The sequence below is a fragment of the Meriones unguiculatus genome, chromosome 14 (assembly GCF_030254825.1).
Source record: "Meriones unguiculatus strain TT.TT164.6M chromosome 14, Bangor_MerUng_6.1, whole genome shotgun sequence".
Taxonomy (NCBI): Eukaryota; Metazoa; Chordata; class Mammalia; order Rodentia; family Muridae; genus Meriones; species Meriones unguiculatus.
In genome coordinates, this window is record NC_083361.1 from 61,662,709 (window position 1) to 61,688,936 (window position 26,228).

Here is a 26,228-nt window from a genome sequence, read left to right on the forward strand (position 1 = left end):
AGGTCAGACTTACAGGTAAATAGACTTAGTGTGGTTTCTCAAGAATTCCGTTCTCCCTCTAGCTTCCTTGTGACCAAGGTAAGTCAACCAGATGTCACTGTGTCCTTAAGAACTGGCCCTGTTACTGCTGCTGCTGCTGATGATGATGATGTTGGAGGACTTTCCTCCAGAGCTGGCAATGACAGAGCTATAAAGAGGACTGGGAAATTAGCCCTGCCTGCTTGCCTGTCTTGGCTTCCTCTGTCGTTGTTAGCATCCTTCTCTAGCATCGGAGTCCAGCTTCACCTTTCAGCACAGACTAAAGAACCAGAGCATCCCTGAGAATTTTCCCAGCCTTCAGCACTACAGTGAGACAGGCTGCAGCATCCAGCTTCCCTGATGCTGCTCGCCTGTGTGTTCACTGGTCCTGGCTAGTTCTTCAAGACTCACACAGGAACACTCAAAGAACAGGGGCTTCACCCAACACTATCACCCAGAAGCGTGAGGCAGGTCTTGAACCCTTCCCGCTGCTGCACCTCACTTTAACGACAACTCAGTCACCCATGTACCTATGCATGCCACGTCAGCAGCTCTTTTCTTTCAGCAGTTCCACCCACCTGCCTGTTCCCCCGGGTCATAGCAGACAGGCAGCATCTGTTAGAGATTATCCATTCTAATCACAGATCTGGTGGGGGAAATGTCATCTTTCCCTTCAAATGAAAAATAGCTATATTATGGAAGAAAATACCACAGTCAGGAGAAGTAGTTTTAATTTAAAAAGGACTCTGAATAGATGTCAGAACCCCTGGTGATCCACTTCAAAGATTGCCCTGTCCTGAGATATCCTAGGAATAAGGGAGTTGTTATGGATGTTCACTTATTTGGGGGTGTTCAGAGCTTATTTGGGGGAGCTCTGTGAGCCTCACAGGTGATTCTGAGCCTCTGCATACACACTGATCTTTGGGGCTCTCCCAGCAGGACCAGGAATGGGTAGACACTCCCAGCCATCAAGGTTGGGCCAGGAGGCTACCTTGAGTTTCTCTACTGCTGTTTTCTGGGTGTCGGTGTCCAGCCAATACTTACAGACCCAACACAGAACTTTCTCTGGCTCCTTTCTGAGCCTGAAGGTGAGCCCCTTAAGTGAAATCCAAACCCCCCATGTTAGAGAAGGAAGACATAAAAAAAAAAAAAGGTGAATCATAGTTTCACAGTCTAAGGCCCTTTTATTTCTTCCCAGAGGCTCAACGTCTGGTAACAATAGATTACAAACACGACTCCCTGCTTCCCCTATGACATCAGACCCACTCTCGCAGGGTTTTACTGTGGGGTTTTCTCAGGGGGTTGTTAGAATTTTCTTGATTTTTGTTTTGCTTTCCTAGAAAGGGAGGCTTTTAGAGAGAACAGTGGTGGGTTTTTCTTTTCTCTACAACCTTTGTGGGGGAGGTGTTTGTTGTGTTTATATGTATATGTTTTGTGTATGTTTTTGTTGTTTGTTTTTTATTTTTGTTTTCGAGACAGGCTCTTACTATGTAGCTCTGGCTGTCCTGGAACTCACTCTGTAGACCAAGCTGGCTTCAAACCCAGAAATCTGCCTGCCTCTGTGTTCTGTGTGCTGAGATTAAAGGTTGTGCCACTACAGCCAATACAGCCTTTACTTTAACAAGAACTACAGGTGTCCCACATAAAAGGTTTTTCCCACTCTTTTAAATTTCTAAAAGTCCTCCTGACCCCATGTTAAGAAAGAAAGAAAGAAAGAAAGAAAGAAAGAAAGAAAGAAAGAAAGAAAGAAAGAAAGAAAGAAAGAAAGAAAAGACAACCTGTAAGGAGGTAATACTGTTCTGGCAGGCCCTGACTTCTCAGCATGCAAGCATGCACCCAAAGGCTGGAGACGGATCTGGGAATGATTAACTGCAGAAGCAGCCCTCCATGCTCTTCAGTTCTACCCTGCAGCTGCCAGGGAGAATTCTGAGGGCAGGATGCAAGGTGCCGCTGTTAGCAGAAAGCCTTCTCTGCCGTTAATTGTGTGCAGCTGCCAGCCTCTGCCACCCCCACCAACCAAGCGTAAGCACTGTCAAGAGAATGCCAGTGGCAGCTCCCAACATCAGGCGGAGGAAATGCCCTCCTAACCCGAAAGTGTTTATAATTACAGCAGCTAATTGCCAAACCTGCACTGCATTTAATTGCCGCAAACAAAATCACAAAAGAACAGTTAACAAGGGAAGCCCGTTCTAACAATCACCTGCAAGGAAAGAAAGCCAGGGGGGAAAGAAAGGAGAAAGCACCTGAGTTCTGTAGCAGCACGTGCATATAATCTCATCCTTAGGAAGCTCACTTAGGATGTGGTCGTGGGTCCTGAGGCTGGCAAGATCATCAGCTCAGACCAGCAAAAGCAGTCTCGACTGAGTGAGCAATCAAGAACAATAGCATCTACCTCATTCACCTAGCGATCTTGTGCTTCCTCAGCTCATATAGGTCTTAGGTGGTTCATGACACTTGCCTTTCCAGTTTTGTCAGCCTCCCTAGGGTCTCTTTTCATAACTTACAATTTTGACAAAAGCTTAAAAACTAGTGTGCTGACCCCATAGCCAAAATCGGGCTTAACCCCAAAGTGATAAAACCAAAGTACCTGGGCCAAAGTATTTGCATAGTGTACGATGTATCACACTGTGTGTTGATTTGTTTCCTTCACATGTTGAAGCCATAATCTCCAATTACTTCAAAATGTAACCCCATTTGGAAACAGCCATTGCAAATGACTGCAATGTGATTGTCATCAGTGATGAGGGTTGCACTGAGAGATGGGGCCATCCCACGTGATGTGTCATTATGAAAAGGGGAAATTGGAGGCTGGGGAGATGGTTCGGTTAGGGAAATGCCTTCCATGCACGTGTGAGGAGCCGTCCCCTGATCCACAGGCAGGCAGGCAGGCATGGTGCAGCATGTACCTGGAATCTCATCATGGGGAGGTGGAGACAGGAGGATGCTTAGGGCTCACCGGCCAGCCAGGCTGACCTATGGGTGATCTCTAGGTTTAATGAGAGACCCTGTCTCAGGCCGAGACAGAGGGAGACCCCTAACATTGACTTTTGGCTTCCACACACACTTGCACCAATGCATGCACTTAGTCACATAGACATACCAACCATACACAAAACAGGGCTGGGAGAATTTAAACACATATATGGAGAAGTCTTTAAGAAGATAAAGACAAAGAGCAAATAACACGCTATAAACCAACAAATACCAGAAACTGCTAGCAAAACCCCCAGAAGCAAATAGAAACGTATAAAGCAGATTCTTCCTCACAGATCCCTAGAGAAACCCACCCTACTGACAAATCTTGATCTCGGTTTTGGAGTCTCTAAAACTCCAAGACAACAGATATGTGCTGTCCTGCAAGGGAGGGAGGGGAGGCACATGCCTTGAATCGCAGCACTTGGATCTTCTTAAGTTTGAGGACAGCCTGGTCTACAGAACAAGTTCCAGGACAGCCAAGGCAACACAGAGAAACACTGTCCTGAAAAGAAAGAAAGAAAGAAAGAAAGAAAGAAAGAAAGAAAGAAAGAAAGAAAGAAAGAAAGAAAGAAAGAAAGAGAAAGAGAAAAAGAAAGAAAGAGAAAGAGAAAAAGAAAGAAAGAAAGAGAAAAAGAAAGAAAGAGAGAAAGAGAAAAAGAAAGAAAAAGAAAGAGAGAAAGAAAGAAAGAAAGAAAGAAAGAAAGGAAGGAAGGAAGGAAGGAAGGAAGGAAGGAAGGAAGGAAGGAAGGAAAGAAGGAAGAGAAAGCTGCTATTCTGTTACAGCAGCATGACAAATGAGCACACCTATCAATTTTACCTCCTGGTGCTCATCCTTACTGGCCCCTTCCCTCTAGCTCATTCATCATCACCCTTGCTCAACCACCCCTCCTCCCCACAACACTGCAACAACTTCACAACTGCTCTGCCTACCGCTGAGCACACTCCCTTTGCCAAAATCTTCCACCAAGGCACAAGTATGATGGGCTAAAAAAATAAATAAATAAAAGTAATAGGAATGGTGAGTTTATTGTATGTTCCAAGCACTGGGAGAAACACAAAAGAAAATAAGACACAGTCACTACTCCCATGGAAGTTATCCAACTAATGGTGCTGATGAAAATAGACTCGTCATACAGCAAAGCACCAGATAGAAGAGGGTGTTGTGGGAACACTAAGGGAGGTACCTGGCCCATCAGTGAGGGAGATGTCTTATGAAGGGCTTCTGGGAAAGAGAGAGGCCTGAGCCAAACCCCAAAGCACCTGTTCTTAATCCATACTGCACAGTGTGCTTACCTGAGAAGCTCAATGCCAATGGCGGCACCCTGCTGGCCCTTAGGAACTGTGACTTAATTGGCCTGGAGTGTGTGGTTGGATTTCAGACACTAGTCAAATGCCAGGTGAACCTAATGAACAATTTTTTTGTTAATCCATCCTTAAGCACTGATTCTCCGAAAATTGGAATCACCTGTAGTGTTTTCATAACGACCCCCTACCCCATGCCTGGGATCCAGCTCTGACGATTAGATTTAATTGGTCAGAGTACAGCCAAGAATTAAGGCATTTTTAAATACTCCCCAAGTGGTTGTAAAGTACAGTCGAGGTCAAAATCCACTACTTTGAAGGAATGTTTTTCAAAACTGGATGTTCATAGCAGTCCCCGGCAGACCTTGTCTGAGTCAGTTCTAGGTGGGAATAAGATCCCACCTATCCAGGGAAGCAGGTGAACTGACTGCACATCTTTGCTTCTCTTTCCTCTCCTCCAAGTCCATGTCCCCAGTCCCTACCTCTGTGGCAGACAACCTGCTGCAGGCTCCCCCTTTCCCCTGTCCCTATCTGCAGTGGGTCACACAGACCTTCCCCTTCAACCTTCTTCCCCCAACTCATTTCAGGGTCATTTAGGCATACTACTATATCACCTGTCAATAAAGATAGCTTGACTTCTTTCCTTCCAACCCGTATCCTCTTGATCGTCTTCAGTTTTCTTACTGCTCTAGCTAAAGGTTCAAGTACTATATTGAATAGGAATGGAGAGAATGGAAAACCTTCTCTTGTTCCTGATTTTAGTAAATTGCTATGAGTTTCTCTCCATTTTAAGTTGATGTTGGCTATTGGCTTGCTGTAAACTGCCTTTAATTATGTTGAGGTGTGTGCTTTGTTTTTCTAATCTCTCTAGGGCTTTTATCATGAAGGGGTGTTGGATTTTGTCAAAGACCTTTTCTGTATCTGATGAGATGATCATGTGGTTTTTGTCTTCAGTTTGTTTACATTCATCAATTTCCTAATGTAGAACCATCCCTGCACCTCTGGGATTAAGGCTACTTAATGGTGGTGTTCTATCACAATTTAAGCTATAGTTGCACTTCTTTTGCAAACTTGAGTGTTAAGAATTGCAATGTCCTCTTAGTGGATATTTCCTTTGAGAAGTATGTAGTGTCCTTCCCTGTCTCTTCTGATTAGTTTTGGTTTAGAATCTATTTTGCCAGATACTTAAATGGCTACAATATCTTGCTTCTTAAGTCTATTTGCTTGTAATATCCTTTTTCATCCTTTTACCCTGAAGTAATATTTGTTCTTGATGTTAAGTTGTGTTACTTGGATTCAGCAGAAAAACGGATCCTATTTTTGCATTTATTCTCTTAGTCTGTGTCTTTTGATTTGGGAATGGATGTGGAGAGATATAAATGACCATTGACTATTGATTCCTGTTATTTTTTTGTTGTTGTGATGGTGGTGGTGGTGTCGGTGGTGTGTCTATGTGTGTGTGTTTCCCCTCTTTTGATTTGCTGGTCAGAATTATTTATTCCTTGTGTTTTCTTGATTGTGATTAACCTTTTTAGGTTGAAGTTTTCTTCCTAGCATCTTCTATAAGGCTAGATTTGTAGATAGGAATGCTTAAATTGGTTTTTATCTTGGAATGCTTTGTTTTCTCTTTTATTTCTCCTTGTTCACATTATTGTGATTGCAAGTTTTGCTTGGTATAACAGTTGGCATCTGTTGTCTTTTAGCATCTGTAGAACATATATCTAGGCTCTTCTGGCAATTTTAGAGAGAGTCTCCGCTAAGAAGTAAGGTACTATTATAATAGATTTGCCTTTATATGTTACTTGGTTTTTTCCCTTGCAGCTTTTAATATTCTTTCTTTGTTCTGTACGTTTAGTGTTTTGATTATTACATGGTGAGGGGACTTTCTTTTCTGGTCCAATCTATTTGGTTTTATGTGTGACTCTTGTATACTGAAAAGCATTTCATTCTTTAAGTTAGAGAAATTTTCTTCTATGATCTTGTTGAAAATATGTTCTGTGCCTTTGACCTGGGTTTCTTTTCCTTCCTCTATTCCTATTAGATTTGGTCTTTTCATAGTATCTCAGATTTCTTGCATGTTTTCTTGGAGTTAACATTTTCTTGGCCATGTCTTCAGTACTTGAGATTCTCTGTTCTATTTCTTGTATTTTTTTATGAGGCTTGCCTCTGAGGTTCCTGTTTATGTTCCTAAATATTTCCTTTCCTGGTTTATTTCAGTTTGGGTTTTCTTTATTGATTCTATTTCTATTTTCAGGTCTTTGTATTCTACTCATTTCCTTTCTCTGTTTGTGTTTTCATAGATTTCTTTAAGAGATATATTTCCTCTGTAAAGGGGATCCATATTCATACAGGCTGTTTTAAGTTTGGGGGGGTCTTGTTTTTGTGCTTTGGCCATATTGCAATACTCAGGGATGGGTAGAGTTGCTGGGCTCTAGTGGAGACATATTATCCTGGCTGTTATGATTTTGTTTTTATTCTGGTATACAGGCACTGGATTTTGGAAGGTTGTGGTAATTGTGTGGTGCCTGTAGGAAAATCTTCTGGGATCCTGATAGGTGTTGCTACTGGAGGTTCCATGTAAAATGTATTTCCTGTTATTGATAGTTCATGCTTAGGAATGAGTTATGATGGGAGCTGAGGGTATCCATAGAAAGGAGGAGAGCAGGGTGTTCTACAGTATCTGTTTAGTCCCCTGAGAATCAGGGCAAAGAGTGAGGAAAGCCACAGCAGATGGTCTGCTACAGACCTGGGGATCAGACTTGAAGTAATGGAGAGAGAGGTCAAGACCTGCAATTGGCCTACCTGCTTTGCTGGCTGGGTTCCTAGGGAATATCTGCTGGGGTTGGGGGCCGGAATAGAACACTGAGTAGAGGAAGGGAAGTTTGGAGAGAAAGATCTGTGTAATCCACTGGAGAAGGAGGCAGAGTGGAAAGGGAGGCCATAGCAGATGGTCTGCTACAGAGCTGGGCATGAGAGACTAGAAGGATTGCAGGAGCTGAGGGAAAGATGAAGATCTTTCCTAAGCCTACCTGCTTCCCTGGCTGGAGTCCTATAATCAATTCTTGAAGCTGAAGGGAAGCAATAATAACTAGAAACACAGTTCGACAGGAAGGAATAAAGACTACCAGAAATGATGAAGAGCAGATAAATATGACAGAGCTTTCTGATTTCTTTAGAAGACAACCAATCATTTAAAGCAGAAAAAATAGCATCACCTGCTAGATTATAAAATAATGTGGAATTAAAATATAAGATAGCTGTTTCTGGTCTCTCACTTCTTCACCTACCCATATCACAGCCAAGCCCATAAATGATGACCAAGAACTAGATTTGAATGTGCCCCCTCCTAAATGACCATAGTCAAATGGTCCCTTGTACTACTTTTTTCTGTTGCTAAATACCCTAGCAAGAGCAGCTTAAGGGAGAAAGGGCTTATTTGGGTTCATAGTTCAAGGTACAGAAATCACAGTGGGAAAGTCCTGGATGTGGGATCATGAGGCAGCTGGTCTCATTGATTTTCTGCAGTAAGGAAGCGGAGAGCAACTCACTCAGCTCACGTGCTCCTTTCCGTCTAGTCAGCAGCCCCAGCCTAGGGAATGGTGCCACCCACACCACAATGTGCCGCTAGACTACAACGTACTGCTTTGGATCCAGAAAGCTCTAGAGTCCACCGAGGCCAGTACAAAATGATCAGCTAACCATTCACCACCTTCTCCTCGTCCAATATCTTTTCACTGGACAGTCCCTTGTCTCCCATTCCCACAGAAAGATAAACCAGGTACTGTTATTGCGTCTGCTTAGCACAGTCTAATCAAAGACCAGAGGGTTAGTAGGCATGAGGCAGATAATGAGATGAGGACATGTGAGGACAGTGGAAAGGAAGCCTTTCACCTCTGCTGGATAGAAGGAAGAATTTCAGCCAAGCTAATTAAAAATTACTCTGAAGGTTGCACAGAGACAATATTTTGGGGGGAGTATTTTAAAAAGCAGTGGTAAAATGGCAAGTACCCGTGCTTCAGATGAAAACCATGCATGACCCTTGTTGAGTTTTACCTTATTTCTTTCTCATCTGTAAGCCTGTACTTTCCTGAGACTGTCACAAACAAAACTATGAGACATGTTGTCAATCAAAACACAGGCTTGATTTGTCAATAGTGTGTACTGAGAATTCCCTATACCTTCTTTGACCTACGTTTTTATCATTTAAGCCTATTACCCTGTACCATGCACCTCAGAAGCTACCTTATAATTTTATTTACAGAAGAAAAAAATCCTCAGATAAAAATAAGTATAGCAAAACATCTTTTTCTTTATCTTTTAAATCATTTAAACAGGTTAGGCATGCTGTCTCAGTGGGTAAGGGTACTTGCTGCCAAGCCCGATGACCTGAGTTTGATCCCTGGAACCCACAGGGTAGAGAGAAAAAACAAACTACCGGGACTCATCCTCTAACTTCTGCATTTGTGTCATGACACACACACACTATTAAATTCTTTGAACAATGTAACTTCAAAAGCCACAAATTCCCCCTGAGGGGGGAACAGCCTTGCCAGGCCACAAAGGAGGACAATGCAGCCAGTCCTGATGAGACCTGATAAACTAGGGTCAGATAGAAGGGGAGGAGGACCTCCCCTATCAGTGGACTTGGGGAGGGCCGTGGGAAAAGATGAAGGAGGGAGGGTGGGACTGGGAGGGAATAAGGGAGGGGCTACAACTGGGATACAAAGCAAATAAACTGAAATTAATATAAAAAAATTTAAAAATAAAAAAACACAAATGTCTGTATTTGTAGCTATTGTTAAGACACTTAAATAAGACTCTTTTGAGGAGCCCCCTTCCCTACCTTTCTTATGTATGTACAATTATCCCTTTTCTCTTTTAACATAGGCGCTTAAGCCTAAATTAAAATGTTTTTCTTAATAAACCCAACTCTACGTCGCACCAACTCATCCCAAAATTCTTTTCTGCAGATGTAAGCATGTCAGCTTCCCCTTAGTAGAAGTCTTTGGAAAGAAATCCAAAGGCTGCACAGATGATAACATCAGAGCGCGTCTCAGTAGCCCCTTACAGGTATTTAGAGACTTCTGCTAGCTACTGCTCCTGGGATGGGTACCACAGGCAACACTCACTAGAGCACAGATCGCCTGATTCTCTGATGCTCTGATGTTTTTCACATGCTGAAAAAACATAACCCTCAGTGCAGACATGGTGGGAGGCAGGGGTCTTTGAGAGGCGATTAGGTATGAGGTCATAAACACATTAACACTAATAGAAGAGTTTGAACGAGCAGATTCAGCCTCTTGTCGTCTCTGATGCCTGCTCTCTTGTCTTTATGTTTTGCTCAGAGATAGCACAGTAAGGAGACTGGTACCATATATAGACCCCAATCTTCTACTTCTACTAGACATAAACCTTAGAAATAGATCTGTTCTTCGTAAGTTTGCCAGGAATCACATTACATTCTGTTTCAATGGCACAAAACGGACTGAGGTAAGCAAGGAAAACCCAAGATGTGCGATCACAGGAGAAGTAGCGTATTGTCCTCATTGGGTGACACCTGCTCAGAGTCATCCTGTGACATCTTCCTGGGCAGCCACTCTTCACAGCCATTGTGCTGGGCACCAGGAACACAGGGGAACAGATGCATTTTGTGTTTTTGAGAAATTCACAGTGTTAAGGTAGACGCACCCACAGCCAAGGGTAGAGATACATTGTCATCAGAACAACTGTAATATCATGTAACACCCATCTCTGTTAGCCAGTCTCACATAGTTGCCCAACACCAGCTCTGACAGTGAGAGAAAAATGGAATCGATGGCACTCAGGACCCTACTTCCAACCCATCACATGTATTGCCTTTGTCTCCTAGACTCAAGATCTAAAGCTAACTCCCAATAAGCCAGATTTTTGAGCAAGACATTTCTGATATAAACAAAAATATGATGATCACCTCAAGTGCATCAGGACCATAAGTGACTGGTTTGCTCTTGGAAAGATATGAGCCCTCCAAGGCCTCTGAGGTCCATGACAACAACACTGGTCATAGTCCCTGCACACCCAACCAAAGCACCTAAGGAATGGACCCGAATGTGAATGTGAACAGCCATACAGCTCAATGGCACAGTCTGAGGGACAATATGGCTGTATCCCCTGACCCCACATGACTCCCAGCCTAAAGGTAGAGGGAGGACATCAGCGAAACAGGATAGATCTAGCCTCGCTAACAGTAGCCTCCACCCAAGCCTGTGAGCAACCACTCATAGTTCCTGTCGGCATGCCTGTGGCTGGTGCTGGGTAGCTCGGAGCAAGGCTGTTTGCTCATTGGAATCCTGTGTGTTTTGTGGGCAATGAAAACATCACCGTTAGCCCTCAGCATTGCGGTGAAAAATAGCACAGTTTGCTGGGGAGCTAAAGGATGCGAACAGGGAAGGCAAGCCATCTCCTCGGAGGAGTTTTATAGGTGATCTGTGATGCTCGGTCATAGCCTCAAACTGAAGCTCTCTGGATTGAGGCTGATAGGAGCTATTCTCTAGCTATAGAGTTCCATCCACTAAACAGTTTTGTTTATGGCAGACACATTCCCCATCATTTCCCCAGTGCAAGAAAATCAAAGCATTAAGACCAGTTTTGGCGAACTGAGGAGGCAAGACTAATACGTCATGCAATTGTGCCCAGTGTCCAGCGTGACAAGAATCTGCTTTGCACTGGGGGCCAGCCATGTTAGTCTCTCACCTAGCAGCGTGGGCCACTCCTGCTCGGGGCGTCACTGTGAAGACATGTCACTTACATGACTCAGACCTACCCTTTCTCTCTGTCATGTGCTCTCCTTCCTGACTATTAGACTCCAAGGAATAGACTACAACAGCTTGTGATGCAGAGCCAGGCTGCTGGGATCAGCCTTGGCTTTTGTGCTTCTTTGCGGCTCCATTTCTTCTCTATAAAATGAGAAACAATACCTACCACAGAAGATTGCCCTGAGAAGTAGGAAGACAAAGGGCAATGAGGTAGGGAGGTATATGTACCTGAAAATGGCCTTATGTGCCTGAGTAACAATAATTTTTAAAAACTTATTAGAAAAGGCCAGGGGATGGGTAGGGGTAAACAGAGTTCCCCGAGAATGGAAGGTATCTGCTTGTAAATTGCTTGGGCTAGACCCAAGCATGTCCTGTCTCTTACTAGGGATCTTCATTTCCTCAATCATTTTTCCCCTCAATTCCTAACAGGTTTTTCTCAACAAATGAGCCAAGAGAATTTCAGGCCCATGAAAATGAGGTTGTTTTCAATGCTATCCCCTGACCTCCAGGAGCCCTGCTTCTTGTTAAACAGTTCTGTCTAGCACCAATCACAATATTGCTTTCCTAGTCATAATTTTTAATAATTTATTAGATCCACTGAAAGTGTTTTTAATTACAAATGCTCTAGTTCAGTTAGAAACAAAATTAAGTGCAGGAGAGTAATCCTATTTTTCTCCATGTATTAGGCTCTGAAAGAAACTAGAATAGCTGAGTATGTCTCCCTATCAAAGGTTTTTCTCAATCCATATGGTGCTCTAAGAAACTCTCATCTGAAGATGCTAGTCACCTGTTAGAATAGGGAGAGGGGGTGGGCAGAGTAAATGGGCTTCCCGTCCATCTCAGGGTGGTGACAGACAGCGCTTATTTGTCTCTCCAGAAGAGGTTCGCACTCAGGGACACTAGTTCATTCTCTTCCTGTGCTTCCCCTGGCCCACCTGCGCACTCGCACAGTAGCACAGACATGCACGTACTCGCATACACAAGAGCACTCATGCATGCACACACCCCTCAGCGCCTTCATTGATTGCCACAGCTCAGCCGCACAAGCAGGAGCGACGACATCAGAAGACCTTAGGGTGTGAACTGGGTTTCCAGGCCTCTGAGTCGGAGTCTATGTGTAGCAGAGGCCTTTGCTTGGTAGAGAGTATTGGCTCTTTTGTGGCTGGGGGATTTATAAGTAGCAGGGGAAAATCCAAGACAAACCCGTGAGGGCTTATGAGAGCACCAAAGAGAAAGAACCCCGAGGCTGCAAGTCTCTTAAGAACATCCATCAGTCAGCTGCCCAAAGAAAACCTCCTTGCATATGTTCTGCATAAACTGGGGAGTAAATGCTGGGTAAATATCACAGGTGCGGGACCGTTTGACTTACTCTCGCTTTTGGCGATTTCTTTTTAATTCTGGTCTGAGGGTGAGAGTTCAGAAAAGAAAGCCTCGTGGACGTGGTGTGGTGTTTTGCATAGTTCATAAGGAAAGTGAGACCCCAGAAGCATGTCACCAAGCACTCAGGGCCCTCAGGGGGCCTGGATGTCTGTCTATACCTTTTACGTCACGGAATTCAGAGATTCGGATCTGGCCTCTTATGTGGGAATGTCCCATCAAAGAGGTGAGTCCAAGCAACACCTCAGAAAGGGAAGGATTTTCCTTTTTCTTTCTTTTTTTTTTTTTTCTCCCTTGCTCTGAGGAGCTACAGACCCAGTTAGGAAGAGGGCTGGGTGACCTCAGGTGGGACCAGCAGAGGGCAGAGTTAGAGGTCCTGCCCTTGGCCTTCCCCAGCTGAGCCAGGTTTGCTACCTCCAGCCCTCCTCATTCCAAAATGGGCTCAGACTTTCGGGGCCCTTATTATAGTCAAGGTCTTAAGAAGGTCACTCCATGCTGTCCTTGGAAGAGGCAGGGGGTGCTCAAACAACAGCCAGCCCTTACACTCTGCCCAGAAAAGTATCTCAAGATGTACACAAACTGTTCAGCTCTACACTGAAGCCTCACTTCCCCAGAGGGTAACTTTGAACGGTACAAATGGAAATGTTTGGGTAGTTGTGCATTTATTTTAATGCATACTAGCTATACATAATCTGCTAACAGTGATTTCATAGATATTGCTTAGGATAAGGATAATTTTATAGAGCTAGCTCTATAAACACGTGGCATGCTGGCAATTCCCTGCTTCAGGGTCTCCAGTTAGCTCCAGACTAAAGCATTGTGTATAGATTGCTTCTAAGGTATGAGAGAAAAGGGGAACGAAAGCTTTTAAGTGTTTTTTACATGTTTAAATGATTATACAGATTCACACTTGCTACTGTAAACACACTTCTCAAATCAGGACTTATTCAAGCCTGAGCAACTTTACAAGAATAGTCTTAATTTTTAAAAATCACCAGAGGTATCAATGACCCCACCCAGTGTTTGGGTTTCAGCTCAGCTAGCAGGCACTCTTGGCTGCCTTGGGCAGCACGGCCTTCAGCCATTGTCTGCCTCACCCCAGGAACAAAGATTTCAATCTTGGATTTCCAGGCAGAAAAGCTATAACTTCCAAGGATGAGGCAGTCACCCTGAATTAAGCATCATGACCTCTACTATACTAGCAAAGGGCAGTTCTTGTTGACAAATATTTGATTGTTTTGCTACTTTAAGCCACAGCAGTTTAATGATAATTCCCCAATAATTTTCAACATGATAATATACAAGCTTTCCTCTAAAAATGAAAGCAAATGGTCTTGTAAACTATTTCTGTTCCCTTTGTGAAAAAAGCTGGAGAGGCATATTTGGGGGTTTGTTCTTTTCATTTATTGGTTTGTTTTTGATAGCCAAAGCGATGTACATTTACGTTATTAAATTTGAAAAATAGGTAAATAAAGTAGTGAGGCACTCCAACATTTCTGTGATCAAGGTCAGCCTGATCTACATAGTAAAGTCCAGGCCAGAGCTACAAAGTAAGACACTGTCAAGAAAACAAAACAAACAAAAACATAAAGTATTATAAACTAACCAGAAACTGTATACAATATATATGAACATGTGTATGTAACATTCTTATACTCTAAACATTCATGCTACAGTATCACTTTCTGATACACACATTATTTTGTAGCTTGTTTTTTTTTTTGTTGTTTTTTTGTTTTTTGTTTTTTTAACTTCATATGTTACCAACCTTTTTTCTTCCCTGGTCTGTAACTCTCAGCCCTCACCACCTTCCCACATGACTTCCTTCCTTTTCACTTAAGTAGGCAGCCTCTCCTCAGAAAAATTTGAAGCCATGAGAAAACAGCAAATCCCTGGCTTTCCTGATGCTAAGCCAGCCAACACCCTCACAGCTGTGCACACATTCTCCCTGCTCCCTTTGCGAGGACAGAGAAGACTGTTCCCTGCTGGCTCAGCTCAGCCCTCCTTAATGTGCTTTGGACCTGGCAGTGATCTCCCTGAAGCTCTGGGTGGGGCTGTACAGCAGCCCCTCAGCCTTTTCTAATCAACAGCTCTAGTGCAGCTCCAAAAATCTGCATTTCCTGAACTGGGGAGATTGCTCAGCCAGTAAGAGAGCATGCTGCTAACACATGAGGGCCTGAGCTCTCTCCCAGCAGCTGCTAAAGATGAGGCCCATTGATGTGCTCTTCTGCTTTGTCCCTTTCTATCACAGCAGTCACCATGAATTGTGATCTGCACTTAGGTCCGAATTATCTGCCAAAGCCATGATGTTTAACTTTAACTGTCAACTTGACATGACCTAGAATCACCTAGAAAGAGAGTCTTTATAAGGGCTTCTCTACCTCAGGTTGGCCTGTTGGCATGATGGGATGTGAGGAGGATGATGGGATGTAAGGAGGAGCATCTTGATTATTAACTGAGTGGTGAAGACCCACCCTGGCTGTGGGTGATACCACCTCTGGCTAAGCTCTGGGCTGTGTTAACCTATCTGACTAATAATAAGAGGGAGAGCAAGCAACAATCCATACATTTATCCTCTCTCACTGTTCCTGACCATGGATACAATGGTTAAAGTTCCTGCCTTGACCTCTCCACAGTAATGAGTGTAACCTTCAACTGTTAGCCAGGGCATTTGTCACAGAGACAGGAATGAAACTAGGAAACTAGGACAGGGATAGTGTCCATTTTGCTTGCTGTGGATCTCCAGGAGCCAGCACAAGGCCAACATGCAGCTACGGGAAGAGTGAAGCCACTGCTTTGTCACTGTTTATCACCGGCACAGTGCACCACAAGCATCTTATACCCGTTTAGATTTTCCCACTACATCACAGCATTGTGCGAATCCACAAATCTTCGTGTAAATATCTGCTTGTTTCCTTAAGACAAACTGAAAGGAGCAGCTAGCTGACCATTGAAGAGACACCACCTTGTTTAAATTCTTCTCTAAGTGGAAGATTATTAATCAAAATCGTACAAGAGGGGGAAAACTGGAAGCAGAGAGGGGGCTAAAAGGGAGGGGTGCGGAAGGAAGAAAGCAAACCCATGCAAAATGAACCAAACTTTGTCTCCCAGGAACTTCTCTGTTCTGAGGCTGTCATCCGACCAGTTTCCTAGGCCTGCTCTTTTCCTAACCCTGCCAAACTGTCTCTGGGAAAGGCAGAGTTAGATGCTCTAAATCCCAAGGTTTAAGATGATAAAGACCCTCAGAGGCTGGTGTGAGCCTTTCAGGCCTTTTTGTTCCCTGCGCCTTTGTTTCAGCAATTTCTCCCATCTCAAAGGATTTTCAGCAGCATCAAGAGCCTGACACTTTGCCCATCCTCGTCCTCGTTCTCACAGACATCTCCAGAGTAAGACAAAGCCATGTTGGCACCGAGGAGGGCCAGCAATAAAGGGGGACTGAGAGAGAAGAAAGCCCCGGGACAATCTGGCTGGGCCCGGTAGATTCTGTTGCTGCAGCAACAGAAAGTCAAACAATGAAGAGGGGAGGGACAGCCATTTTCTTCACTCTGTCCAGTTGTCATGGATACTGAGATTTTTAAAACTGAAGGGGCAAAGGGTTTCCTTTATGCTCTACAAACAGTGTCTTTTCATTTGCTTGGCTCGCATCCTTGCTCTGGGTGAGGGACCCTCCATTCAGAGTCCTACTGGAACCAAACAAGCATCTGAGGATGTTTTCTATAAAGGTGACCTTCTGGTCACCAGCTCTGAACCGGTTTTCTGTAAAGCCAGGCAGATAGGTCCAGATACTCACCGTGATTTCCATCCACCAAAATGGTCCAATACTTAATTCCAATCAAAGTCCCTGAAGTTGCTTCTTCTACCAATATTTCTCAAGACCAATGCAGCTCAGCTCCATCTGTGCTCGTCTTCCAGCCTCTTTGCCCTAATGCATATCAGCAGCCTAGCAGCAGCGTTTTGCTAAGCTGGGAAAACTGGTATGGTGAGAAGGTCACTAACTTTGGTCAAGACTCAGCTCTGCCCCTCCCCAGAATGACCTTGGGCAGAATACCGAATGGCTGGATTTTATTAGCAGGTCTGGTGAATCTGGATTATGATCTCTGCTGAGGAACACAGAGGATAGTAATCCTAAGTAATATAATACTGAGAAAGTACCTTAGTCTACAGCAAATGCTGCAAAGGTAAGGGGACCTTTGACCTGCTCTTCAACACTTCCACCACGTCTACCCACTTGTACACACCCATATACTCACACTGAGATGCATATACTAATGCAACTAAATAGATCAGTGGTTCTCACCCTTCCTAATGCTGTGACCCTTTAATACAGTTCCTCCTGCTGTGGTTACCCCCCAGCCATAAAATTATTTTGTTGCTACTTCACAACTGTAATTTTGCTACTGTTATGAATCCTAATGTAAATACGTGATATGCAGGATATCTGAAATGGGACCCTAAGGGTGTTGTGACCCACAGGTTCAGAACCACTGAGATAGATGCTAGAGAGATAAAAGGATGGATGGATGGATAGATAGATAGATAGACAGACAGACACAGAAAGAGAGAGACAGATAGATGGGTAGACAGATAAACAGACACATTCACACAGAGACTCATGCATATACCCCTGTATTCTCTCACACATTTCTTTGCAGGCATCCAGTTTCCATTTGTGAAAATTCAAGCTGTGTGAAGAGTTTGCTTATTTCAGTCATTTTCCAGCAGGAGAGAGTACAGCTGCTCAAAGCAAGCAATTCCATCTGCCCACACACCCATTCAACAAACTGAGGCTGTAATGAATGCCAAGCGCAAGAGTCGTCAAAGGACAATGGGCAGAGTAACCCACCACTGGTTCCCATTTGCCTGGTGATGGGAGATTCCGGCCTCACTCTGTTTCTAGGAACTCAGGGTGGCTCTGTGACCTCAGCTCACTTGGCCTCTGTATATTTTCATTTCCCAACCCTTGGCAACACCCCAAAACTCCATCTGCACATGAGTGTGTTTGGATGACGAGGGTAGGGATAGTTCACACGGTGCTGTGTTAGGATGGATTTGCGCTGGAAGCATTCCATCTTTGCTAGAGTCTGATAGGTCCGATTGACACCAGTGTCCCACAAACATTCAGAAACAAATGCCTGTGCTTTTTACAGGTGATGGTCTGCCCTCCCCAGCCGACTGCCTTTTCAGCTTCACAGACGCTTCAAAGCTCTATGCCAGCATGGTCTTGTCCTGGACTGCGTGGGGTCAGCAGGCTCCATTCTTCAACAGTCAGAAGCCACTTCCAGCAGGTGTCTGAGGAGAACAAAGGATCCAGGTATACTTGTCTAGTTCAAGTTTATCAATCATCTCATTGTAGCTTTATAGCCTGGCCTCCCTGCTTGATATCAAAAGAGCAGGCCTAGATTTGGTTCCACCAGTCTTTAAATACATGACTTACAAGAAATGAACTTTGCTAATACAAATGTCCTGGCTGATGAAAGGTTTGTATGTGCTAAATCCAAAACACCTACAAAAGATCATAAGTCAAACATGCAATACACATAACCTACTGAATATCTTGACTTAGGCTAGTCTGCCTTTTACTTGTTTAGAACACATACATTGGATTTTGGTTCGGCAAACAGAAGGCCTTCTTAATAACAGAAGATTGAGTATCTCTTGTGCTTTACTGAACACAAAAAACCAGAATGGTGATACCGTGTGCTTTCGTTCCCTTATAAAGCTGAAAATAGTTGAGTTGAGTCATCATAAGCCAAGGGCTATATGTACTTAGATTCTTCATCCTCAAAATGTAAACGTTAATCCTTCTGGGACTGATGGGACAAGCCAAAATACATGAGAAGCACTTTACCTAACAAGCACTAAAGACTAATGGCATCCCTACTTTTTATTGCAATTACAAGTATCAGCTCTTACTATGATGCTACATAAAAATAATGAATGTATGCATTAAGAGGAACTGAGCCGAATTGGAGGAAAGTAAAAGCTATTGACTTGTTCACAGTAGTGGGCTTGGGTGATTTGACTCTTATTCCCACTATAACAATATTTCCAAAAAACAAAATCAAAACTAAAAAAGGAGAACCAAGTAGCTGATTTACAAAAACGACATGAACAGGATGTTTAATTTATTGCTCTCCTATTTATTTGTCTCACACATAGGCTTCAAGTCTCCTAAGGGAACAAAACGAGTACCAGGAGGAAATGCTGATTCTAGACTAGATCTCACATAACATCAGAAGTATCTCCAGTCTTTCAGATAAACAGAATTAATTCATATGAATGAACAGACAGTTGATTCACAAAATTGAATGTGCCTGGGATACTGAGTACCAAGTACCCAAGTGAGTAGAGTTAAGTGAGCAAAGGGGGCCAGGGGAAGATGCTGATGTCAGGGAATAAGCAGCATTTGACTCCACCTTAATAAGAACGAAAAGCTCTAGGCCTAGCTGGGAGACCCTGTGGGTAAAGACAGTCACACAAACATTCAGAACAATAAAGACACAAGATGAACACTGACTGAACGAACTGAATTGCCAAATCATTCCGTAGGGGTTCTACTGAAACAGGTCTGCCCAGCCTTTGTCTGCCCACGGGCACTAAGAGACACATTAGTACTATGTGGACTGGTAAGGACGAAAGTCAGGAGCAGAGCCTCAAACTAATGGTGAGAATTCCATCTCACCAGCCAGAACAGTTATCATCAAGAAAACAAAGGACAGCTCTTACAAGTTGCCCTTGGACCTCCACACACACAGTCACGCACATCACTGAGTGTAATTTGTTTAGTTGAAAAATGAAATAAAACTGTAGAGACTTTAGAGTCCATGTTTAATGCAGAGAACACCACATGCCAGATGCAGTTTTCAGAACTTCCATACATCGCCATAGTTAATGGCCACCATAACCACATTTATGACACAGACACCTTGGCAAGGAAAATGCCAGGGACCATTATGAGAGTGAAAGAATTGGTTTGGGGTTATCGTAGGAAGTGGAGTTGGCAGAGGAGTTAGAGCCAAAGTCTGCTGTTCCCACTCTCACTTGGGAAAGTCTGGTGTTCTATACAGAGCCAGCCCGGTCTCACCAGACATGAAGTAAACAGTGTCCCACAGCAGTGGTTCTCAACCTTACTGATGCTGCGACCCTGAAATACAGTTTCTCATGTTGTGATGACCCCCAACCATGAAATTATTTTCTTGATACTTCATAACAGTAACGTTGCTACTGTGACGAATCATAAATGTAAATATCTGATAGGGAAGATCTCTGATCTGTGAACCCTGTGAAAGGGTCTTTCAACTCCCGAAAGGGGTCAGTATGCACAGGTTGAGAGCCACTGTCCTACAACTTCCTTAAGAGCTTAAGAGGGAAGGAGGATATTGAGGCACCATAAACAGAAGAGCAAGAAACGAGCAGTCTGCACCGTCACCATCATCTCTGCCCTTTAGCACTGGCAGTGTCCTCAGGAGGTAGGAATTCTTGTCTCCATCTTAGTCGTCATTGTCTGCAAAGGAGATACATGTAAATAACATGCAGCTGATTTATACTTTATCCTAAATAATTTTGACCCCTGAACTCCCAACTTCTGAAAAATACTGGCTTCCACGACTGATGCACTCATGACTTTCATCTTCTTCCTCCCTGCTTGGTAACCCCTCTCTGCCTTTCAAAGTCCCAGCCCAAAACCCCAGCCCACGGACAAGGCTTCTCTTGGGAACTGGCAGTACAAGACTTCGTCAACTCACAGTGAGGTTACATGCTGATAAGTCGTGCTGAAATTTTAAACACATTTAACCCACCCAAGCCACTGTGCATCACAACTCATGAACAGCCCTCCTTAAGACAGCCACAATTTCCCTTTGTGGTCCTACGCTGAGTAGGAGCAGCAACAGCCACTGTTCAGTATCACAAGAATGTGTGTGGTTAGCATCCTTCTATGCTTTTGTTAGTCTTCCCTTTGGTCTTTCCCCTGGATCCTGTTAACCTCTGTGGCAACTGGGAACAACAGCTTGAGAAAGTAACATCAAGTTATATGGTGCCTCAATATCCTCCTTCCCTCTTAAGCTCTTAAGGAAGTTGTAGGACAGTGGCTCTCAACCTGTGCATACTGACCCCTTTCGGGAGTTGAAACATCGAGGATTGGACATGCTGAAGAGCCATGATTTTCTGGTCTCTGGGGAAAGTCACTGGCAGAGTGGTACCCAAGATCAGAAACCTGCCTGGATGTGACTCTCGCTTCTGGAGCTTTTGTGTTTCCCCTCATTCTCTTCTCTAAGGCTTCCTGCCTGACAATAGGTTCATTGCTAGGTTCCCCAAGACAAGGCACAAAGTGCTCAGCACAGACCAGACCGCGGTATACAACAAGAGTTCAATCAACAGTCATGGGCTCCTTCCATTATTGAATCTTCTTTTGTGTCGTTCACAAAAGTTCTCTCGAGTCCCGTGATTCATAGCTGTGAAGTAGACAGGTAGTGGAGATGGGATGAGGGCTCTGGGCAAGTGGGGAATGTTTGCTCAGAAATAATCTAGAAAAATTTTTAAGTGTGTGTGTGTGTGTGTGTGTGTGTGTGTGTGTGTTTGTGTGCACATGATGTGAGGTGAGAGCACACATGTCAGGATACACACGTGGAGGTCAGAGGACAACATTGCAGAGCTGGTTCTTTCCTTTTACTGTAACGAGGACAAACTCCAGGCCATTAGGACTATACAACAAGCACCTTTACCCACTGGGCCATTATGCCGGCCTTTTGCCTAGCAATTGCAAGTGATGAAATCTATGCTCTGGCTTTTCTTCAACTGAAAATGAGGTAAGGCTGGCACAGTGTCTAGAGAAAGACGGGAAGCCTAGGGAAAATGAGCATGGCTCACTGTCTCCTAAAGCCCCACACCATGCTGAGCCCACTGCAAACACAGCATTGGAAATCTACCCAGCTGTTTGTCCAAGCATTCTAGGGAATTCCAGAAGTAGGGCTGCCCAGGCTAAGTAACAAGTAAGATGCTGGAGTGGCCGTGGAGGAATACAAGTGTCAGCTGATGTGTCAGCTACCTCCTGAAAGTGCTGGGAAATAATGAGGACAAACAGGGAGCAGGAAGTGCTAAAGTCCTGCAATTACCCAAGAAGAAGCCAGCCGATGCCCAACTGTGTCACCGCACTGTCCTCTGTTTCCCTCGGCTGGTAAGGCCCTGGGACACAAACATGGTATGTGCAAGTTTGTAGGAAAAACTGAGATTTGGGGGAGGAATACAGGGCTTTAATAACCTAGTTCTCCCAAAGTTTCCCGGCTCAGTGTCTGCCCTGGCTTTTGCCTCAGAGCCTGTCTCAGCCACCTGGCTGACAGCTTGATGTGGGCCTGTCACCGCTGAGCATCTGATTGTAGGGCTCAGCCTCCTGGTCACTAGCCTTGGATCAGAGTGGAACAATAGCCTTGGTCCTTAAGGGCTGACGCTAAGCACCAGCTCCAAACACTGGTCGCCATTCACTTCAGAATGCCTGCTGCTCTGCATGCTAATCCAAATTGGGTTCAAGCCCCCAGCCTCTGCCTCCATTGTTGGACTTTACTTTCCATTCAGCGTGAGATCAGAGATCTGTTGAAACCTCATGTTGCCAATAAGAGAAGAAGAGATTGCATTAATCTCAATAAAAATGAGTTCCGCTTATTTTTTTTCCTAGAAAGAAAAGGGAGCATGAGAACATTACATTTTCCTCTCAAAAAAGAAGAGGAGGAAGTGGAGGAGGAGAAAGGAAAAAAAATGTATTAAAAAAAAAGAAAAAAAATCTCTTCACCAGATGGTTATAGCCTGTAGCTTTACAAGTTAACACAAAGAACAATCACATACTTTTTACCTTTTGCTAGGTTATTTTCTTATCTTAGACAGTTCAATTGTTTCCTTTTTCCTAGGATGTTTGTAAACACAATGATCTGTGAACCTTGAAATCTTTACAGATGTAGAGTCAAAGTGAGAGGGTGAAGTAGACAAGACGTCTCAATGAGAAGAGACACCAAGCCTAACGACAGGATTCTGAGCCCCAGAACCCACATGGTGGAGAGAACTCATTCCGCAAACCTAGATTGTCATGTGCACATACAAGTAGACAGACAGACAGTTGTCTTAAGGAGTATGTGGGAGAAGGTGACACACAGAATCTGTGAAAAAAAAAAAAAAAAAAAAAAAAAGAACAGAGCAAGAAGAAAAAAATAAAAGGCCTGAACAGGAAAAAAAAAAATCTGCCCTAAAAATTATATTTCTATTCAATCGTAAGTGTTTGAGAAAACCTTGCAGATGACTTATGAGACCCTTTTGACACACAGATGTATGCGTGTACACACTCATGAACATGCAGCAAGAGAGGCCAAGAGAGGCATGTGAGTTGTCAAAGGAGATGGATACTTGATTAAGGCCTGTCAGAACAAGTACTGTGCATGCTAATTGTTCTGGAGAGGTTTAATGTAAGTCTAAGCAAATACCTCCCCAGGAAAGAGGCCACACTGACCCTTGACCTTACAATCACTCAGCACTCCACTCCTCGCTGATGCTCGCTGTCACACCCTTTCAACCACTCACAAGCGTCTGATAAGTACTGTATGGTGCGGGGTAGAAAGAGGTTAGCACGCTGTGGCCAGCAGCTCCCATCCAGCCTGCTCCACCATGTTTTTGCAGAATAATTTGAACAGCTTTTAAATTTTATAAGAATTTGGAAAAAATCTTAACCATAGTTCATGGCACATGAAAAATGTACATTTCGATATTGGTGAGCCGGGGATGAGGCGCAGCCGGTAGAGCACTTTGCGTGGCAGGTACAAGACGATGGGTTTAATCCCTAGCATCACTTATAACTAAAATTGGTGGTGCACACCTGTAATCCCAGAACTCAGGAGGTAGGGGCAAGAGGAGCAGAGTTCAAAGTCGCTTTCAGTCACTAGGCAAGTTCTTGAGGCCAGTCTGGGATCACACAGACACACACAGACACACAGACACAGACACACACACACATACACAGCCTAGAAGCTTACTTTTCACCTCCCTACAAACTAGCTTCTGAACAAATTAACATTCCACCCTGATTCCTACATTTCTAGGGCACAAATGTGCTTTTTTTTTTTTTTTTTTTTTTTTTCTAAACAAAAGGCCCCTTACTCTGGTTATCACCCTTTGGCACTTGAGACATGCTTTTCTTCTTGCTCTAGCAAAGCCAAAGTGAATGCTCAGCACCCTGCTGATACGAATTGTCACCACTCCCCCTTTGAAGACAGACGCACTAACAGCAGGTCTGGCTTGACTCACTGCTTTGCTTCCTGTTGATGTAACTGAAGTATCTCTCATGGAGCTTCACATGAAAGATACACCAATGAGGGCTGGAGAGCAGACTTAGGATAAAGTGTTTGTCACAAGTAGGAGAGCATGAGTTCAGGCACCAGGAAGCCAGGAGAACGCTATGTAGATGCCGGGAAGTGGTACCCCTGGATGCCAGCGCTTGAAGGGGTGAGACGAGGGATCCCCAGAACTAGACTAGGCAGCGTGGTGAGCTCTGGGTTCAAATGACAGATCCTATCTCAATGAATAACGTGGTGACTGATCAATGAAGACTTGATCGCCACTCATATGCACATACACATGCATGCGAAACCACACACTTACATGCACCCATGCACACACAAACATGCATATACACATGTACACATATGGCACACGCATACACACGCCAAAAAGAGGGACCAACGAATACTAATTCTAGTCATAATACCTCTCCCCCCCAAAAAATAAAAAGACTAGGCATTTTATACATAGCAAACTATTTCATATGCAGATTTTTTTTCAAACTTAAAAATGTTTTAAAGTCATATCTATAATGCGCTCATGCATCCACACTCTGGCGTGCACACGTGTGCATGTGCCACAGTACACACATGGAAGTCAGGACAAGTTTTAGGATTTAGTTCTGACCTTCTCCCATGTGGGTCCTGAGGATCATACTCAGGTAGTGACTAGTGTCTTTACCCTAAGTTGTCTTGCTGCTCCTTGCGTATACTTTGATCACACACTGGTTCAAAAGGAAATTCTCTATGTAGAATCCATATCGTAAGACACCTTCCACGGATGTCTTGAACAAGTTTGACACTTGATTTAGTGCAGGCGGTGGTACTGTTTAGGGAGGCTGCGGAATGTTTAAAAGGTAGAACCTATCCAGAGGAAAGAAAGTCTCTGGGGACTTGGGGGACAGGCCCGCTTCCTACTTTCTTATCCGCCCAGAGGTGGCAAACTCCTATAGCCAAGCCTCACCTTATTCTTTGTAGGGCATCTGGTCTCTGCAACAAGAAAAGTTAACTAACACAGTTGGGGCCTGCTGAAGAGCAGGCTTCCCGAGCATTCTCTCTCAGCAGATGGCACTGCCAGGGCAAAGCCTAGTCTCACCACCGCCCCAGCCGCACTGCACAGGCCAACTTCTGCCTCCTAGAGCCAAAGGCTGCCAGCCAGTTCCTGAACATCCTCCGGGTCCTTTAACTGCCTGAGTTGCCTGTTCACCGTTCACCCTTGGGACTGCTGGGGAGTCTCTCCCTTGGCTCCATCCACACGATCCCATGTGGGGTGTCTCCTACATGAATTGGGCTTTTGTTCCTTCCAACCTGTGTTGAAATTTACGAGCCTGAAACAAAGACACTCACTGTGCCCTCATCTCGGCTGTGCCCAGGATACTAATTACCCAACAACAGCAGCCCATTGCTCTGGGAGCACACTCCAGAGAAATCAACCAACTCTGATTAAGGAGGCCCATGGGAGGCTGCTGAGAATGATCTTTTCATTTTCTTTCTGAAGTTGCTTTGGGGCTGGGACCGTAGCTCTGTGGTTAACAGTTCTTGCCTTGCATGCACAAGAGTCTTGGGCCTCTCTTCCCTCCCTATCATCAGGGGTTGCTCTGCCTCTGTGCTGCAGGACAAAAAGAGGGTTGCCACATGGGCACCACGCCAGATCAGGCCTCAAGTGTAGTGGGTTCGCACGGTGCAAACTAGCCTTTTGTACCTGAGCCCTCTTCCTAAGTCAGCTCTTACAAGGTTAGTAGACCTTCTCCACTGATGGCTGCATGACCAAACTCAGCCCAGAGTTCCAAACTCAGAAGAAATGCAAGCTGGATTATAACCCAGATCGAGAGCAAAAGCCACATCCCCACTTCCAGAATAAACTAAAATAAACAGGGCTTTCCCCCAGATCACTGTGTTTAACTGAGCCCTCGAAGGTTTCAAGAACTCAAGCCATGTGTCTGACAGGTGACCAACACAGGTCTAGCATTCATGTCTTTGACTTTACAACCTAGAACCATCTAGAACGCACTCATCACTGCCTGGACTTCCTAGGGGCTATTTCTTCACTGACCAGCGACCAGTCTGTGGTGCACAAAGAGATATAATGAACTCTGGAGTGCACCCAAGACCTTAGACTTCAAGAGCCAAATACAGTGGGACGGCAGTAGCATCCCTGTGAGGACACACGATCGGCACACTCCCACTGCGAGAGGAAGGCCTCACCCGTTCATTTCAACTGGAGCCTTCCCTAAGATCATAGGTATAGAAGGAAAATGTCCATCTTTCCCCATCCAATCAAATAAACCCAGAGTAAACCCTGGAGATATGAACTTATTCCCACGGCAGTGTGCTAGTAGGTGAGGGAGACTTCCCTGGTGGTAAAATAGTGAGCCATCTACCTGGAAGCTCGTAGGTTGGCCCCACAGACTGAGGTGGAGTTTGACATAACAGGTCAGGTATGCTA